Source organism: Oryx dammah, unplaced genomic scaffold, assembly GCF_014754425.2.
Source record: "Oryx dammah isolate SB20612 unplaced genomic scaffold, SCBI_Odam_1.1 HiC_scaffold_13, whole genome shotgun sequence".
NCBI lineage: Eukaryota > Metazoa > Chordata > Mammalia > Artiodactyla > Bovidae > Oryx > Oryx dammah.
The window spans coordinates 39,700,131-39,718,653 of NW_024070197.1; the positions used below are offsets into that span (position 1 = coordinate 39,700,131).

Below are 18,523 nucleotides of genomic sequence, written 5' to 3' on the forward strand. Positions count from 1 at the left end.
AAGCATATTAAAAAGCAGACACATTACTTTGCCGACTAAGGTCCGTCTAGTCAAGGCTATGGTTTTTCCAGTGGTCATGTATGGATGTGAGAGTTGGACTGTGAAGAAGGCTGAGTGCCGAAGAATTGATGCTTTTGAACTGTGATGTTGGAGAAGACTCTTAAGAGTCCCTTGGACTGCAAGGAAATCAAACCAGTCAACTCTAAGAGTAATCAGTCCTGAATATTCATTGGAAGGACTAATGCTGAAGCTGAAACTCCAGTACTCTGTCCATCTGATTTGAAGAACTGACTTATTGGGGGGAAAAAAACCCTGATGCTGGGAAAGATTGAAGGCAGGAGCAGACGGGGATGACAGAGAATGAGTTGGTTGGACAACATCACCCACTTGATGGGCATGAGTTTGAGCGACTGAACTGAACTGAAGGGCACAAATTATGTCTTGATAGATTCTAAAAGATGAATATCATACAAAGTATAGTCTCTGACCACAATGGTGTTAGAAATCAATAACGTAAAGGAAACTGGAAAACTCACAAAATCATGGAAACAAGACTGCTCATATTCAAGCAAATCAAAGAAGAAATCACAATGGAAATTAGAAAATGTTTACAGATGAATAAAAAAAAAACTCCAAAATTTATGGGACACAGCAAAAGCAGCGCTAAGGAGAAATTTTATAGGTATAAATGTTTACGTTTAAAAACAAGAAAGATCTCAAATCAACAACCTAACTTTATAACTTAAGAAACTAGGAAAGAAAAGTAAATTAAATGCAAAACTAGCAGAAGAAATGAAATAATAACAATTCAGTTCAGTTCAGTCACTCAGTCGTGTCTGACTCTTTGTGACCCCATGAACCGCAGCACGCCATGCCTCCCTGTCCATCACCAACTCCCGGAGTTCGCCCAAACCCACATCCATTGAGTCGGTGATGCCATCCAACCATCTCATCCTCTGTCATTCCCTTCTTCTCCTGCCCTCAATCTTTCCCAGCATCAGGGTCTTTTCCAATGAGTCAGCTCTTTGCATCAGATGGCCAAAATATTGGAGTTTCAGCTTCAGCATCAGTCCTTCCAATGAATATTCAGGACTGATTTCCTTCAGGATGGACTGATTGGATCTCCTTGCAGTCCAAGGGACTCTCAAGAGTCTTCTCCAACACCACAGTTCAAAACCATCAATTCTTCGGCGCTCAGCTTTCTTTATAGTCCAACTCTCACATCCATACATGATTACTGGAAAAACCATAGCCTTGACTAGACAGACCTTTGTTAACAAAGTAATGTCTCTGCTTTTCAATATGCTGTCCAGGTTGGTCATAACTTTCCTTCCAAGGAGTAAGCGTCTTTTAATTTCATGGCTGCAATCACCATCTGCAGTGATTTTGGAGCCCAGAAAAATAAAGTCAGCCACAGTTTCCACTGTTTTCCCATCTATTTGCCATGAAGTGATGGGACCAGATGCCATGATCTTCGTTTTCTGAATGTTGAGCTTTGAGCCAACTTTTTCACTCTCTTCTTTCACTTTCATTAAGAGGCTCTTCAGCTCCTCTTCACTTTCTGCCTTAAGGGTGGTGTCATCTACATATCTGAGGTTATTGGCATTTCTTCCAGAAATCTTGATTTCAGCTTGTGCTTCCTCCAGCCCAGAGTTTCTCATGATGTACTCTGCATAGAAATTAAATAAGCAGGGTGACAATATACAGCCTTGACGTACTCCTTTTCCTATTTGGAGCCAGTCTGTTGTTCCATGTCCAGTTCTAACTGTTGCTTCCTGGCCTGCATACAGGTTTCTCAAGAGGCAGGTCAGGTATTCCCACCTCTTTCAGAATTTTCCACAGTTTATTGTGATCCACACAGTCAAAAGCTTTAGCATAGTCAATAAAGCAGAAACAGATGTTTTTCTGGAACTCTCTTGCTTTTTCCATCATCCAGCAGATGTTGGCAATTTGATCTCTGGTTCCTCTGCCTTTTCTAAAACCAGCTTGAACATCAGGAAGTTCACAGTTCACATATTGCTGAAGACTGGCTTGGAGAATTTTAAGCATTACTTTACTAGTGTGTGAGATGAGTGCAATTGTGCAGTAGTTTGAGCATTCTTTGGCATTGCCTTTCTTTGGGATTGAAATGAAAACTGACCTTTTCTAGTCCTGTGGCCATTGCTGAGTTTTCCAAATTTGCTGGCATATTGAATGCAGCACTTTCACAGCATCATCTTTTAGGATCTGAAATAGCTCAACTGGAATTCCATCACCTCCACTAGCTTTGTTTGTAGTGATGCTTCCTAAGGGCCATTTGACTTCACACTCCAGGATGTCTGGCTCTAGATGAGTGATCACACCATCGTGATTATCTGAGTCATGAAGATCTTTTCTGTACAGTTCTTCTGTGTATTCTTGCCACCTCTTCTTAATATCCATACCATTTCTGTCCTTTATTGAGCCCATCTTTGCATGAAATGTTCCCTTGGTATCTCTAATTTTCTTGAAGAGATCTCTAGTCTTTCCCATTCTATTATTTTCCTCTATTACTTTGCATTGATCACTGAGGAAGGCTTTCTTATCTCTCCTTGCTATTCTTTGGAACTCTACATTCAAATGGGTATATCTTTCCTTTTCTCCTTTGCTTTTTGCTTCCCTTCTTTTCACAGCTATTTGAAAGGCCTCCTCAGACAGCCATTTTGCTTTTTTGCATTTCTTTTTCTTGGGGATGGTCTTGATCCCTGTCTCCTGTACAATGTCACGAACTTCCATCCATAGTTCATCAGGCACTCTGTCTGTCAGGTCTAGTCCCTTAAATCTACTTCTCACTTCCACTGTATAATCATAAGGGATTTGATTTAGGCCATACCTGAATGGTCTAGTGATCTTCACTTTCTTCAATTTCAGTCTCAATTTGGCAATAAGGAGTTCATGATCTGAGCCACAGTCGGCTCCTGATCTTGTTTTTTGCTGACTGTATAGAGCTTCTCCATCTTTGGCTGCAAAGAATATAATCAATCTGATTTCAGTGTTGACCATCTGGTGATGTCCATGTGTAGAGTCTTCTCTTGTGATGTTGGAAGAGAGTATTTGCTATGACCAGTGTGTTCTCTTGGCAGAACTCTATTAGCCTTTGCCCTGTTTCATTCTGTAATCCAAGACCAAATTTGCCTGTTGCTCCAGGTGTTTCTTGACTTCCTACTTTTGCATTCCAGTCCCCTATAATGAAAAGGACATCTTTTGAGGGTGTTAGTTCTAGAAGGTCTTGTAGGTCTTCATAGAACTGTTCAACTTCAGCTTCTTCAGCGTTACTGGTCAGGGCATAGACTTGGATTACCGTGATATTGAATGGTTTGCGTAATAATAACAATTAAAGTGTAAATAAAGGAAAAGGAGAATAGAAAAATAATAGAGAAAAGTTAATGAAACCAAAAGCTGGTTCCTCAAAAACATCAACAAAATTGACATACCTTTTGGACTAAGAAAAAAAGGGAGAAGACGGAAATTACTAAAGTCAGAATGTGGGAACATCACTACCAATTCTACAGAAATAAAAAGAATTACAATACACTGAATAATTGAATGTCAACAAATTGAATAACCTACATGAAACGGACAAATTCCCAGGAACACAAAACCTTACAACATTAAGTCACAAAGAAGTAGAAAATCTGAATAGGCTTATAACTAGTAAGTAGATACATCAGCAATAAAAAAGTCTCCCAATAAAGAAAAGTCCTGGACTGGATGGCTTCATAGTGAATTCTACCTAAAAGTTAAAAAAGAACTAGGATCAATCCTTTTCAAAGTCTTCCCAAAAGTTGAAGAGGGGGAGCACTTCCTAACTCATTCTTGGAGGCCAGCATTCTCTGATATCAAGGCCAGACAAAGACACTGCAAGAAAACTAGAGACTAATACCCCTCATGAACCATGATGCAAATATTCGCAACGAAATGCTAGCAAACCAAATTCAGCAAATCAAAAGTTTACACACTGTAACCAAGTTAGATTTAGTCCTAGAATGCAAGGATAGTTCAACACATGAAAACTGACCAATGTGATGTGTCTCATCAACAAAATGAAGAGAAGAAACCACACAATCATGTCAATTGCTGCAAAAACACTGACAAAATTAAACACCCTTTTACAATAAAAATATTCAACAAACTAGGAATAGAAGGAAACTACCTCCACATAATAAAATTATGCATGAAAAACACATAGCAAACATCATACTCAATGGAGAAAGACTGAAAACTTTTCCTCTAAGACCAGGAACAAAGTAAGGATGCTTGCTTTCATCACTTCTGTACAACATGGAACCAGCAGTTCTGGCCACTGAATTAGGCAAGAAAAAGAAATAAAAGGCATCCAAATTGGAAAGGAAAAAGTTAAATTATCTGTTTGCAGATGACAGGATCTTATATGTAGAAAACCCTAAAGATTCTACCAAAAAAACTTGTTAGAACTAATAAATAAATTCAGAAAGGCAGCAAGATACAGAGTCAACACAAACAGATCAGTTGTTTCTAAATATGAATGATGAGTAATCTGAAAAGGAAATGACCAAAAAAATTCCATTTACAACGGCATCAAAGATAAATAAAACATTGGGTTGGCCAAAAAGCTTGTTCAGGTTTTTCCATAATATCTTACAGGAAAATCTGAATGAACTTTTTGGCCAACCCAATACTCAGAACTAAACCAAGGAGGCGAAAGATTTGTACAATGTAACTACAAAATATTGCTGAAAGAATAAGACATTAAATGAGACAATAAATAAATGGAAACACATCTCATGTTCATGGATTGGAAAGCTTACAATTGTTATAATGTCAGAATTACCCAGAGTGATCTACAGATTCAATGCAATCTCTATCAAAATCCCAGTGACCTCTTTTTTGCAAAGATTAAAAAAAAAAATCCTAAAATTCAAACGGAATCTCAAGGGACCCCAAATAGTCAAAACAGTCCTGAAAAAAAGAACAAGACTGGAGGAATCATATTTCCTGATTTCAAAACTTGCTACAGTTATCAAAACAGCGTGGTATTGGCATAAAGACAGACATACAGACCAATGGAATAGAAAAAGGAGTCTAGTCTTACTTTTGATGCCAAGATCATTCAATGGGGGAAAGGGCAATCTTTTCAACAAATGGTTCTGGAAAAACTGGATATCCACATGTGAAGGGATGAAGCTGGCCCTTTACCTAACACCATATATAAAAACTAACTCAAAATGGATAAGGCCCTAAGTGTAAGACCTAAAACAATAAAAATTTTTAGAAGCAAACATAGAATGAAAGCTGTGACATTTGGTTTGGCAATGGTTTCTTGGAGATGACACTGAAAGCACAGACATCAAAAGAACAGAAAAATTTGAACTTCATAAAAAAATTTTAAATCATACGTCAAAAGACCCTACCCAGAGAACAGCACACAGAACAGGAGAATATTGCAAAGTACCTATTTGATAAGGGGTTGATATCCAGCATACAGACAGAACTCCTGCAACTCAACAAGAAACCAAAGAAGTCATTTAAATAAATGGGCAAAGGATCTGAAAACATATTTCTCCAAAGAGGTATATGAATGGTCAATAAGCACACGGAAAGGCACTCAGTATTACTAATCACTGTTGTTGCTGTTTAGTCGCTAAGCTGTGTTCGACTCTTTTGCGACCCTACAGACTGTAGCCTGCCAGGCTCCTCTGTCCACGGGATTTCCAAAGCAAGAATACTGGAGTGGGCAGCCACTTCCTTCTCCAGGGAATCTTCCCGACCCAGGGGTCAAACCCACATCTCCCACACTGGAGGCAGATTCTTTACCACTGGGCCATCAGAGAAGCCCTACTAATCGTTAGGGAAGTGGGCTTCTGGTAACTCAGTGGTAAAGAACCTGCCTGCCAAAGCAGGAGATACAGAAGATGTGGGCTCAATCCCTGTTCGGAAATATCCCCGGGAGTAGAAACCGTCAACCCACTCCAGTATTCTTGCTTGGAAAATTCCATGTGCAGAGGAGCCTGGCAGGTTGCAGTCCATGGGGTCACAAAGAATCAGATACAACTGAGCAACTAAGCATACACACAGACACAATCAAAACTACACTGAGATATCACCTCACATTCATTAGGATGGCAACTGAAAAAAAAAAAAAAACAGAAAACAAAAAGTGATGGGGATGATGTGGAGAAAACAGAACCCTCGCGCACTGTTGGTAGGAAAGTAAAATAGCACAGCTGCTGTGGAAAACAGTAAGGAGGTGTTTCAAAAAATCAAAAATAGAATTACACTATGACGCTGGATCCTGGATATGTCATCAAGAGAATTAAAAGCAGGGTCTTGAAGAGATATTTGTACACGTGCTCACAGCAGCTTTGGTTATAATAGGTAGAACACGGAAGCAATCCAAGTGTCCATTGATGGATGAATGAAGAAGAAAAATGTGATTATATATACAATGGAATATTACTGAGCCTTTAAAAGGAAGGAAATTCTGCAACATGTTACAAGATAAATGAACCTTGAGGACACCTAGGCTAAGTGATATGTCAGTCCCCCAAAGACAAACAATGTATGATTCACCTATATGAGATATTTAGAGTAATCACATCCATACAGATAGGAGAATGACAGCTGTTAGGGGGTGAGGGGAAGGCAGAATTGAGAGTTATTTGGATAATGGGTGCAGGATCCCAGTTTTACAAGATGGAAAGAGTTATGGGAGTGGATGATGGTGATGGATTCACAACATGAATGTCCTTGAAAGCGCTGAACTGTGTACTTAAAAATGGTTGACAGAGGACTTCCCTGGTGGCACAGTGGATAAGTATTTGCCTGCCAGTGCAGGGGACTTGGGTTTGAATCCCGGTCTGAAAGGATTCCACATGATGGAGCAACTAAGCCATTTGCCACAACTACTGAGCCCGTGCTCTAGAGCCTGTGAGCTACAACTGCTGAGCCCCCTGTGCTGCCGCTGCTGAAGCCCGTGCACCCTCGAGCCCATGCTCCACAAGAGAAGCCACTGCAATGAGAAGCCTGCACATCGTAACTAGAGAGCAGCCCCCACTTGCCGCAAGAGAAAGCCTGTGTAGCAACGAAGACACAGTACGGCCAAAAATAAATTTTAAAAACATTAAAAATGGTTGATGGAAATTTCTATGTGTATCTTAACACAACAACAAAATTAAAAATAAAGTCCATATATCCTTTTTCAAGTCCACAGTGGAAACAGAGCTGAAGGAAACCATCCAGGCTGTGAGTGGCCCTCTGGTCACCAGAATGTTCACAGGGCTGGCAATCAGCTGGGGCAGCCCCATCTTTCCTGAGACAGATGAACTGGCTCGGACACCCTGAAGTACCATGGCCTGGGGAAGCTTATAGCTCCCACACAGGCAGATCTCCTTGGACAGAGGGCTCCTACTCAGGTTCTGTTACATTGCAGGCAAAGGGAGCTCAGTGGCTTATCTCCTTCGCTGTTACCTGATGTCTACTGCACATCCTTGTATACTTGGGTACTGTCTGTTTCTACTGGCACATCAGCTCCCTGGGTGGGGACCCTGTCATGCCCCCAGCTGTAGCCCAGTACCTAGCACACAGCCTGGCACATTGCAGAATCCAAGCAGATGTGTGCTGAGCTAACGAGTGCAGAGTGGAGCCGGTGCTAGCCTCTGTCGTCAGTTTCCACCTCGCATGAAGTCTGTGCATCTCCTTAATGAAAGTGCACTTTGGGCATCCTATCCCAAGGAAGTTTCTGGGGCCTTCTTCCCACTCAGCCGTGCTCCTCTCCACCTTCTCCTCGTCCTCCCTTCTCTCCTGTCTCCTCCTTCCTTCATCTCAGGAGAACATTTTGCACCCCTAGCCATCGCACAAGCTCTGCTGACCTGCTGATCCCTGATGACCTCTTTGCACACAGGTCCCACTCACCCCAATCCCATCAAAGCATTTTTCCAGAAATACTTCCTTCCCTGAGAAGAATTCTGGCAAGGGTTATGGAAAGAATTAAACTGCCACACCTTGTTTTGAGGTGTTTTGTTTTGTTTTTAAATATAAAACAGAGGAAACAGTCCATGTATGCAGGAGAAAACAAGATTCAATCTAAATGTCTAACAAATACAGTTCAACCATTCTTTGGACAAGTATGTAGCCACTTACGATGATAGAATACTTACTTTATAGCATAGGGAACTCTGCTCAACGTTGTGTGGCAGCCTGGATGGGAAGGGCGTTTGGGGGAGAATGAATACATGGAGGTATATGGCTGAGTCCCTTCCCTGTTCACTTGAAACTATCACAACATTGTTAATTGGCTATACCTTAATACAAAATAAAAAGTATAAAATATTTTTTAAATGATAGTATATTCCTAATACAAATATATATAGAACTGGACATGGAACAATAGACTGGTTCCAAATAGGAAAAGGAGTACGTCAAGGCTGTATATTGTCACCCTGCTTATTTAACTTATATGCAGAGTACATCATGAGAAACGCTGGGCTAAACCTCAGATAAACACCACCCTTATGGCAGAAAGTGAAGAGGAACTAAAAAGCCTCTTGATGAAAGTGAAAGAGGAGAGTGAAAAAGTTGGCTTCAAGCTCAACATTCAGAAAACTAAGATCATGGCATCTGATCCCAGAAAGTTATGACCAACCTAGATAGTATATTGAAAAACGGAGACATTACTTTGCCAACAAAGGTCCCGTCTAGTCAAGGCTATGGTTTTTCCAGTGGTCATGTATGGATGTGAGAGTTGACTGTGAAGAAAGCTGAGCACCGAAGAATTGATGCTTTTGAACTGTGGTGTTGGAGAAGACTCTTGAGAGTCCCTTGGACTGCAAGGAGGTCCAACCAGTCCATTCTAAAGGAGATCAGTCCTGGGTGTTTATTGGAAGGAATGATGCTGAAGCTGAAACTCCAATACTTTGGCCACCTCATGTGAAGAGTTGATTCACTGGAAAAGACCCTGATGCTGGGAGGGATTGGGGGCAGGAGGAGAAGGGGACAACAGAGGATGAGATGGCTGGATGGCATCACCAACTCGATGGACATGAGTTTGAATGAACTCCAGGAGTTGGTGATGGACAGGGAGCCCTGGTGTGTTGTGATTCATGGGGTCGCAAAGAGTCAGACACAACTGAGCCACTGAACTGAACTGAATACAAATAGATAATTTCCTGTTAGGGAAAGTAAAATGGAGGAAGTCTTGTGCAGGCTTCAGGAGAGCGGGCCTCTGACCTGCTTCTGATCTGCCTAGACACAATGAGTCAGAAGAGTCACCATGAGTCTTATCTTACTTTAGATAAGAAAGGGAGTGGGTCTTGCAATTCTTGAACCTCTGAGGGTCTGGGCCAATCCCCTGGGGTGTAATGAAATCTTATGACTCGCAAGGTGAAACAAACAGCATTGTAAAAAGGTGAAAGTAAAAAAAGAGCTGAATTTGTGCATGCAAACTGATGATGGTATCAACTCATAGCCTGCGATTATAAGCGGGAGCCCCTGAAACGGCAATTTGTGGGGTGGATGCACCATCCAGGACCTTTTCCCAACTGGGACTGCAGATTGCTGTTAATGAGGGACTTCCCAGCATGCTGCTTAAGTCTAGATGTTGGGCAGCCCAGTTTGGTGATGTATGTGCTGTTACTTTTCCCTATTTTTTCTATTTCTCTTCTTTTAATGACTGTGTATTGAAATTAAGTCAATTAATACTCTATTAAATACTGAAATTTGTTTATTGTATATGATGAGACATTTGTTAACGAATCCTTTGAACCTGAAAGCAAAACTTTCAGCAAAACATCTCCTTAATAGGTAAAGTGCATTCAAAACTCAATAGGAAAAAGACCAACAACCCAATGGAAAAGCAGGCAAAGGATATGAATAGTTTGTGAAAAGTGACCCTTAAATATTTGAAAAGATGCCTCAAATCATTCATAAGAGAACCTGAGACACCATTATTTGTCTACCAGATCTGCAAATACGGAAACTCTGATAACACATGTATTTCGGAGGGTGGGAAGCTGGCCCCATCACACATGGCTTGTGGGAGTGAAAATCAGTACAAGACTTAAGGAGGGTAATTTTTGAGATTTATCAAAGTCCAGACTGCAAATATGCAGAAAATATTCCCCTTGACCTTGCAAATACACTCTTGGATGTTTTCCCTAAAGATTTATTCTCACACGGGTAAAAATGATGATTGCACAAGGATATTTGTTACAGTGCTGATTAGAATAATAAGAGATGTGAAAAGACCTAGTTGTCCAACAATAGTTAAATCAATTATGGAACAACAAGCAGTGAAAAATACTATGTAGCTCTTAGAAAGGAAAAAGGCAGATCTTTCTTGTTTTGATGTGGAAAGATTTCCAAATTACAATTAAAAAGAAAGCAAGATAGGACTTCCCTGGTGGCACAGTGGACAAGAATCCACCTGTCAGTGCAGGGGGACACAGGTTCAATCCCTGGTCCAGGAAGATTTCACATGCTGAGAGCAACTAAGCCCACGAGCTGCAACCGCTGCAGCCAGTGCTCCTGGAGCGTGCGCTCCACAACAAGAGAAGCCCCCACAGTGGGAAGCCCACGCACCGCAACGAAGAGTCACCCCTGCTCGCGGCAACTAGAAGGCCCAAGCAGCAGACCCCGCACAGTCAAAGCACAAATAAGCAATCTTAAACAATTTTAATTAAAATAAGCAAGACAAAAAATACTATATACAGTGTACTCTCATTTCTGAGAAGGGGATTTATACGCAAACACTGTACACACGTAGACATATATATATGTCTGTAAAGGCCCACCTAGACAATCTATGAAAGGAGACACGAGAATCTGATGACTGTTTTCAGGAACGGTTATCAGGTGGCCGGGAGACGGGAGAGGGGGAGACTTACTTTTCATTACATACTTTTTTGTATGTTTTATATTATTTTACTATGTAGAATAGTAGCCTCTACAAACTAAACAACTGGGGCATTCTCCGCCCCGCTTCTGATGTCTATGTCAGAAGCCTTCTCTGCCTCTCTTCACTTTATTAAAACTCTGCAATACAAAAGCTCTTGAACGATCAAGCCCGGACCCTGTTCCCAAAGTTAAATCTTCTTCTTCGGAGATCACGAATCTGACACCGTTCACTGTAAGCTATCATCTTGGGGGCTTGTCCGGAATCTTCAGGACGAGCTTTCAGCTTTTCAACCTCCTCATCAGTTGAAGACTTCCTATGGTGGGTTTCTCCACTTCAAGGAAAGGACTGTCTTCAACTCTGTGACGACATCTAGCAATCTTAAGATGGACTGGTATAACATATTGCACCTTAACTATGGACATAATGTGACTTTTAATTTTGATTAGGCTTTAACTTGGTTTAATGGCTATTTTGCCTTACATCTGTAACTGTAAAATGGGGTCTGTTTCTAACCGTCTGAAAGCTTTTAAGTTACAAAAGGTTGTCCAGGCTCCTACAAGGGCCACAGCCTCCTCCAACTATTACTTGGGGCCCCTGGATCAGAGACCCTCCATATGAGGGTTAGGAGAACATGTTGCCTCAGCACGCCCCTCAATAGCAGGAAGTAGTTAATGGAATGAAAACAATGCCCCTTTCCCTTGGCAACATAATTCTCCTAAAAGAAAAGGGGGGAATGAGAGTCAATTCCTAGGCAGGTTGATAAGAAGTCCGGGATCCCCAAGGAGGGGAAAGGGGTCTGGGGTTCTCGGAGATAGGGGTCTGGAATTCTCAAGGAGGAGGAAAGGACAAACATCTTTTTTTCCTCTACATTCCTTAGTCTTAATTACATAAAATGTTTTTCTCTTTAAGTTCAGAACTGATGAGTATACAACAAACAACTCAGTTTAAACTCTGTACTAAGGATTATATAACAACAATGTATCCTGCTTGAGGACAGTTTCTCCTTCCTGAAAACCTTCTGGCTAATCCTGTTATTTTATAATGTACATTATGGGAGTGGGCCTAGTAAGATCTTTACAACCTGGAGACAATCTTTTGATTTATTGTAATAACTAATTAAAAAAGTATATAACTCCTTTGCTAATACTAGCAAGAGGGGTACTCTCCGCCCCCCTTCTGATGTCTATGTCAGAAGGTTTCTCTGTCCCTTTTCACTTTAATAAAACTCTGCTATACAAAAAAAATAAATAAATGAACAATTAAAAAATGATATCACATGGACTTTCCTGGTGGTCCAGTGGCTAAGACTCTGCTTCCAATGTCGGGGACCCAGGTTTAATCTCTGGTCAGGGAACTAGATCTCACGTCACAACCAAGAGTTCGAATGCTGCAACTAAAGATCCTGCATGCTGCAATTAAGACTTGTTGTAGCCAAATAAATAAATTTAAAAAAATGATATCATAGCATTTTGTTTTTGCTAAGTTGTGTCCGACTGTTTTGCGACCCCATGGACTATAGCCCACCAGGCTCCTCTGTCCATGGGATTTTCCAGGCAAGAATACTAGAGTGGGTTGCCACTAATTTTCCTTCAATATATAATTCTATGTTACTTAGTTGAAAAAATGTAATTCCATTTTGGTTTTTATGAGTTCATTATAAAAAAAAAAAAAAAGGAATATACATATGTAGAAAAAAGACCCGAAGGAGGAAAACCAAACTGAGAAAAGAGTTCACCTGAGTGTGAATACTGATAGTCCATTAAGTTCATTGAAATTTTCCTTTTCCAAATGTCAGAGGCGTCCCAGCCAGAAGGGCTGCTAAAAACCTTTCTGGGAATTAGAAAGGTTCTGGGAATTTATCAGAAGTCTCTGGAGTGACTCACAGGATGTAGCGCGAGTCCCATCCCAGAGAACCTGGAATGGAAACTGGCAGGGTAAACAAATGAACTCGGGTTTCTCCAGGCCCACCATCTTTTCACCCCAGGTAACCTACTGGTTTCATGCCCTGGTCTCGTAGGCAGAGAGGATGATTGCAGAGCGAAAAAGTCTGGGATCAGAGGTGGCCAGAAGAACTAAGCTCACATTCGTCTTCACCTTTCCGATCCACAGAGAGCTTGAGAATACTTAGGGCTTCCCAAAGGGGTGTAAAGGGGTTTCATGATGATTTCACCCAGCTCTCAAGGATCTAGGAAACCCCAGATGGCATGGAGGTTACATAATCATGCTTATTTTATAGGTAACAAGTCCCAAATATATAACCAAGATGCCTGCCTGCCTCACCACTTCCACCTCGCTTTAAGGGGAGTGGATGGCAGAAACATGGTCTTTCAGGGTAGTCTCAGGGACCAAAAGCCTTCGCTTCCCCAGACACTTTGCACCAACCTCCAGCCTGATCAATTTTTCAGACTTTTTTTTCCTAGTCAAATCAACTGGATGTTTGCCTTGCAGACTGAGTTTCAGTGAAGACTTTGGGCTACCAGCCAACACTCAAAAAACAGATCTGGTAAAGAAAACCAGTACTTTACATCTTTAGGATGCCTCCAAAAAAATTTTTTTTTTTTTTGGCCATGCCACATGGCATGTGGAATCTTATTTCCCGGGACAGGGATTGAACCATGCCCCCTGCACTGAAAGCACAGAGTCTTAACAAAGTTTTTACAAAATATTTGCATATGTATTTAATTGGAAAGCAGAGAGGAGATTCTGGGATGGCAAATTAGTTTTCTAGTTTTGCTACAGCTGTAACAAAGGACCACAAAATGGGTGAATTAAAATGACGGAAGTATTATACTCTCATAGTTCTGGAGGCCAGAAATCTGAAATCAAGGTGCAGGCAGGGCCACCCTCCCTCTGAAGCTTCAAGGTGTGGGCTCTGCCTGGCCAATTTTGGCTTCTGGTGGTTTCGGGCAGTTCTTGAGCTTCCTTAGTTTGTTGATGTCTCATTCCAACCTCTGCCTCTGTGTCACATGGCTGTCTTCTCCCCCTGTGTATCTCTGTCTTCTATGCCGGCCTCATAAGGACACCAGTCACACTGAATTAAGGGCCCACCTACTCTCATATGACCTCATCTTAATTAATTACATCTGCTACAATATTTTTTTCAAAGTAAAGTCACATTCTGAAATAGAGGGCTTAGAACTTCACCATTATCTTTTTCAGGGACACAATTCAACCCATAACAGACAGGAAGACATCCTAAGTAATTTGGCTGGATTTTCTCAGAGGGGAGGTAGGTGTATGTAGGGAGTGTAGGGTGACGGACCGGTGCCACAAACGTCCATCACCTCTGTATCTGTTGGAGAAATAAGGCCAAGCACATCGTCAGACTCTTCCTAAAAGCTTTCTTTTCTGCTTGTCTGCCTTCGTTAAGGACTCTCACCCCTCATGCTTGTGCAGTACCTTGAGGTTGACCATGAACAGGGCATACTCATCCAGCAACCCATAAAACACACTTGGAAGGACATATTATCATCCCTGTTTTTCAGGTGAGAGACCAAGGTTCTGAGAGATACAACAGCCACGGTCATCAAGCAAGACCCTGATGCTGGGAAAGACGGAGGGCAGGAAGAGAAGGGGGCAACAGAGGATGAGATGGTTAGATAGCAGCACCGACTCAATGGACATGAGTTTGAGCAAACTCCAGGAGACAGTGAAGGACAGGGAAGCCTGGCGTGCTGCAGCCCATGGGGTCGTAAAGAGTCGGACATGACTTAGCGACTGAACACCACCACCACCACAACCAAGCAAATTCAAGGTGCTGAGAGCCCTGATTTGTCTGCTTCCTATGCTAGGTGCCAGTCAATCTGGTGCTGTGCTTTGCAGGCAAGGCAGGTGGGCATAATCAATGACCAGCCCAGTGGATGCTATCTTTCATTAAGCTTTGAGAAAAGCGCCCTAGATGGGGAACCTGCACACACCGTGAAATCATCAGCTTTATCTCCCTTTCCGTTCTCTGGTAAGAGACTGAGCCTCATGCTTTTCTGAGCTTACAGCTTCTTAGAGAGAAAGAAAAGCAATTTGGAGAAAGGAGATTCCAGGTATTGGCCCGGGATACACACCACCTTCTGCTATCCCCAGGTTTGGGAGGCTGGGAAGTACTGGTTTTCAAATTGCTTTAAGTCTGCAGAACTTAAGAACCCTAACTTCTAAAATGGATGCAAACGGCACAGATGGGCCATTCCAGCAAACTTCAGATCTTGTCCCCCTCCCGTGCTCTCCATGATAAAATGGCTGAAAACGACTTGAAAACGCAAAAAGCAAGTAACAAAAAGGCACCCATGTAAACAAAAAGTCACGCGTGTATTCACCTATTACTCCTGGGGTTAAAATATTCATCAGGAATAGTCTGTGGAGATCTGACATGAAGGAATTACTGTTAAAAATTTAAAGTGATGGTGCGGTGGGTACGTCTGTTTAAAAACTATTTATCTTTTAGTACTTTGTGAAAAATTTCGGTTGAGCTGCTGTGATGTCTGTTTGCCATTTGTTTCAAAATGACGTGTGGCAGGGACGAAACTGGGCTGGCCTGTTGAAGCTAACCACCGTGGTGGTTACACGGGGCTTGGTTATATCGGAACAGGCATTATTTGTAGAGCTCAACCTAAATTCTAGGGCTACTTTTGCACGTGTTTGGAACTGTCCATCCTAAAAAGCTTTTTCGGCTAAAAAGTCTGAACTGCGCTCCAGGAGCAGCGGGACTTCTGAATTCTTTACCAGGCAATTAGAAGTTGAACCTCCAGGAGTTGACAGGAGCGGTGCGAAGGTGGAGAGGAGTCGGGGGGAGCAGGTACGCAGCCGCGTCCCGAAACCCAACCCGGGTGACCCGGACTCGCTTTCCTCTGCGGCTCGCCACTCGTCCCCCAAACTCCGCAGGGCGGCAGGCGCTCAGCCGCCCTGCCCACCGGCGCCCCAAGCTGTTTACCGGTTCATCAGTCCAGCCGTCCGCCGGCCCGACCTCCCATACTTGACCATCTATCTGCCTGGCCAGCCACCTCGGGCCGTGGGAACGCCGGCCTCCAGAGTCCTCCAGCAGCCGCGCCGCCTTCGCACCCCACCCTCCCCGCGCCGCTCGCCCCGCGAAGCGCTGCGTACTCACCGGCTGCGCTCCCGACTTCGCCGCGCTCTGCTTGAAACTGAAAGCAGGCGCAGAGCAGCCCGGCGGCGGGCTCTGGGAGCCGGCTGCCTCTGCCGGGAAATCACGTGGGTTCTCGGTGCCCGGGCGCGGGACGGGCGGGGCGGCACACCCGCTCCAGTGCCTCCTGCGCTCAGCCCACCTGTGCGGACAGGACCTGGAGATGGCACCAAGGGACGCGGGAGCCCAAGCCCCTTCCGTGGATGTGAAACCGAGGCGCAGGGATGAGGGTGGGCGCACCCGGGGCGCGCCGGTAGGCCCCGGGCTGAGTTCCGCTCTCCCTGCCTCCCTGCTGCAGGCTAAGGAGGGGTGGGCAGGGTGGGAAGGGATGCTCGTTCTGCAGGAGGGGGAGACTCAGCCCCAGGGGGTTCCTCGGTGCTCTCCGGGATGAAGGGAGGGGAGAAGAGAACAACCGTAATTGGTCTTACTGAGACCTTGATCCTTTGGACGGTGCTTAAACACACTACCTACGAATTTAGAGGGGAGGTCAAGGAACTTGTCCAACTCACACAAGGGTCACAGGCAGAGACAAGGGAGGGGTGGGACAAAGGGGACCGGAGGAGAGGTAAGAGGGTGCCAAGGTGCCCCCCGGAGGGGTCAGCAGCAGTCCTGGATGGCCACTGGCCCACTGCCCTTCCAGGATTGACTACAACCTCCCTGGCGTTTTGCATTCCTCTGGGGACAGGCGGTCCTGTCCTCCTGCAGAGGGTACATTCCCTGGGCAGGTCTGCCTGCTAGGAAGACCATCTGCCCACCTCACCCTGGCATCTCCACAGTGAAGCAGCGTTTACTCCCAGATCTTCTGTCCCCCTGCCTCTCAAGCCAGGTGTGTAGGCGTGAGGGCACTGCCAGGTAGTGGTCACAAGCACAACCATTGGGTCTGACATCCTTGGGTTCAAGTCCTGCTCCTCAACTTCCGGGCCAAATGCCTTTACTTCTCTGAGCCTGAAGTTTGCTGTCTGTAGGGTGATGATCCCTCCACGTAGAGATCTCCAAAACTTGACTTCCTACAGTTAAGGCTGATGCAGCCTGTGCCTGAAGCGAGTGAGGCATCCTAGTGTTTGCTCTCCTTCTGCCCATCCCACAACCCTGTGAGAAGGGATAAGGGAAGCTGCTGCCCTTCCAGCACCAGCTCTGATGACCAGATATCACGTGACGGCAGAGACTGGGCAGTCAAGTGCTTGTGGCTCATTCCCAGCGCCACCACTTCTAGCTATGTGGCCTCAGGCAAATGCCCTGACCTCCCAGGCCTCAGTTTCCTCCTCTGCTAAATGGGGTGTTCTCAGCTTCCCCCGGTCCCTGCAGGGCATGGTGGGCTGTGACTGGGTGCATGGATGGGATTATGCCCCGAGATCAGGACATGCACTTCAGTGCAGCTCGTGCTCACGAACACCTGCTCCCTGCCCAGGCTGGCGAGAGCGGACGGACGCATGGACAGATAACCACCATCTGGAGAGACAAATGCAGACCATTTTCAGGTGCAATTTAATTTCAAATAGCCCCTTGAGAAAGGCAGAAAAGTAATCCCATTAAGCAGATGAGGAAGCTGAAATTCAGAGAGGTCAAGTGAGTTGCTGAAAGTCACACAGCACTTAGGAGCAGAGCTGGGTCTTGGGGCTGATATCCTTTCTACCCTCGAGGTACCTGGCCAGTGATAATTTTATCATTGAAGGACTCTGGGAGAGCTACCTTCCCAAGTGCCCCCTACCCTCAGCCTGGCTGGTGGCCTGAGAATCCACCATCAGCACATCGTTCCTTTGGCTGAAGGTGTGGCTGCTCCTCTGGTATAGGTTAAATGACTACCAGTCATTTACACTTGAGTATGAACAAGGTAATAAAATTTTACAGATGGGAGATCAAAGGGAATCTTGTGTGTTTGAATTTTGGGGTAGGAAACACAAGACGCAACAATCAAGGGGACCAGAGGGTGGAGCCTACATTTACTGGGCAAGCACCATTTACCTTGTGTGGGAAGTACCGTTTCCATGGAGTAAAACCAATCCCTGACATTTGTGAGCACTGGTACCTACTCTAGGTACTTGTGCTTGCCCCTTTAATCCCCGTGGGAGCCTTTTTATCTCCATTTTTACAGGTGAGGAAACGGAGAGGTAACATGTCGAGATTACACAGCGAGCAACGAAGTAAGCTGGGGTTTGGACCCAAGCAGGGGCGTTCCAGAACCCCTGCTCTTGGCCACCATGTTAGTCCCTGCAAACGAACTCAGTCCTTACCAGACCACTGTGTGGAAAGTATTATCATCATCCCATTTAACAGATGAGGAAACTGAGGCAGAGGGACTCCAAACTACTATTTCAAGATACTGGTATTTGGACGTAGATCTGAAGACCAAGCCTTCCCCCTGCATTCCCCATTGCCCAAGGCTGGTCCCACACAAGGGCCCTAACTTCTCCTGGGTCAGCAGCCCAGGTGGCAGGATGTGCATCCACAGGACCTGGCCTTGGGCAGCCCTTGTTTCCTCCCTGGAGGAAGCAGCAGATGCCACC

The 18,523-nt window shown here is 44.3% G+C and overlaps 1 protein-coding gene across 5 annotated transcripts in view; it reads right to left on the reverse strand.

Annotated features, from left to right (window-relative positions):
- NLRC5 (NLR family CARD domain containing 5) overlaps positions 1-16,034 on the reverse strand; it is a 90,950-nt gene extending 74,916 nt beyond the window's left edge. For all 5 annotated transcript variants that reach the window (XM_040253939.1, XM_040253937.1, XM_040253936.1 and 2 more), the window contains exon 1: positions 15,984-16,034. The gene's annotated coding sequence lies outside the window, so the exon portion shown is untranslated. The remainder of the gene's footprint in view (positions 1-15,983) is intronic.
- Between the last annotated feature and the right edge of the window lie 2,489 nt (positions 16,035-18,523).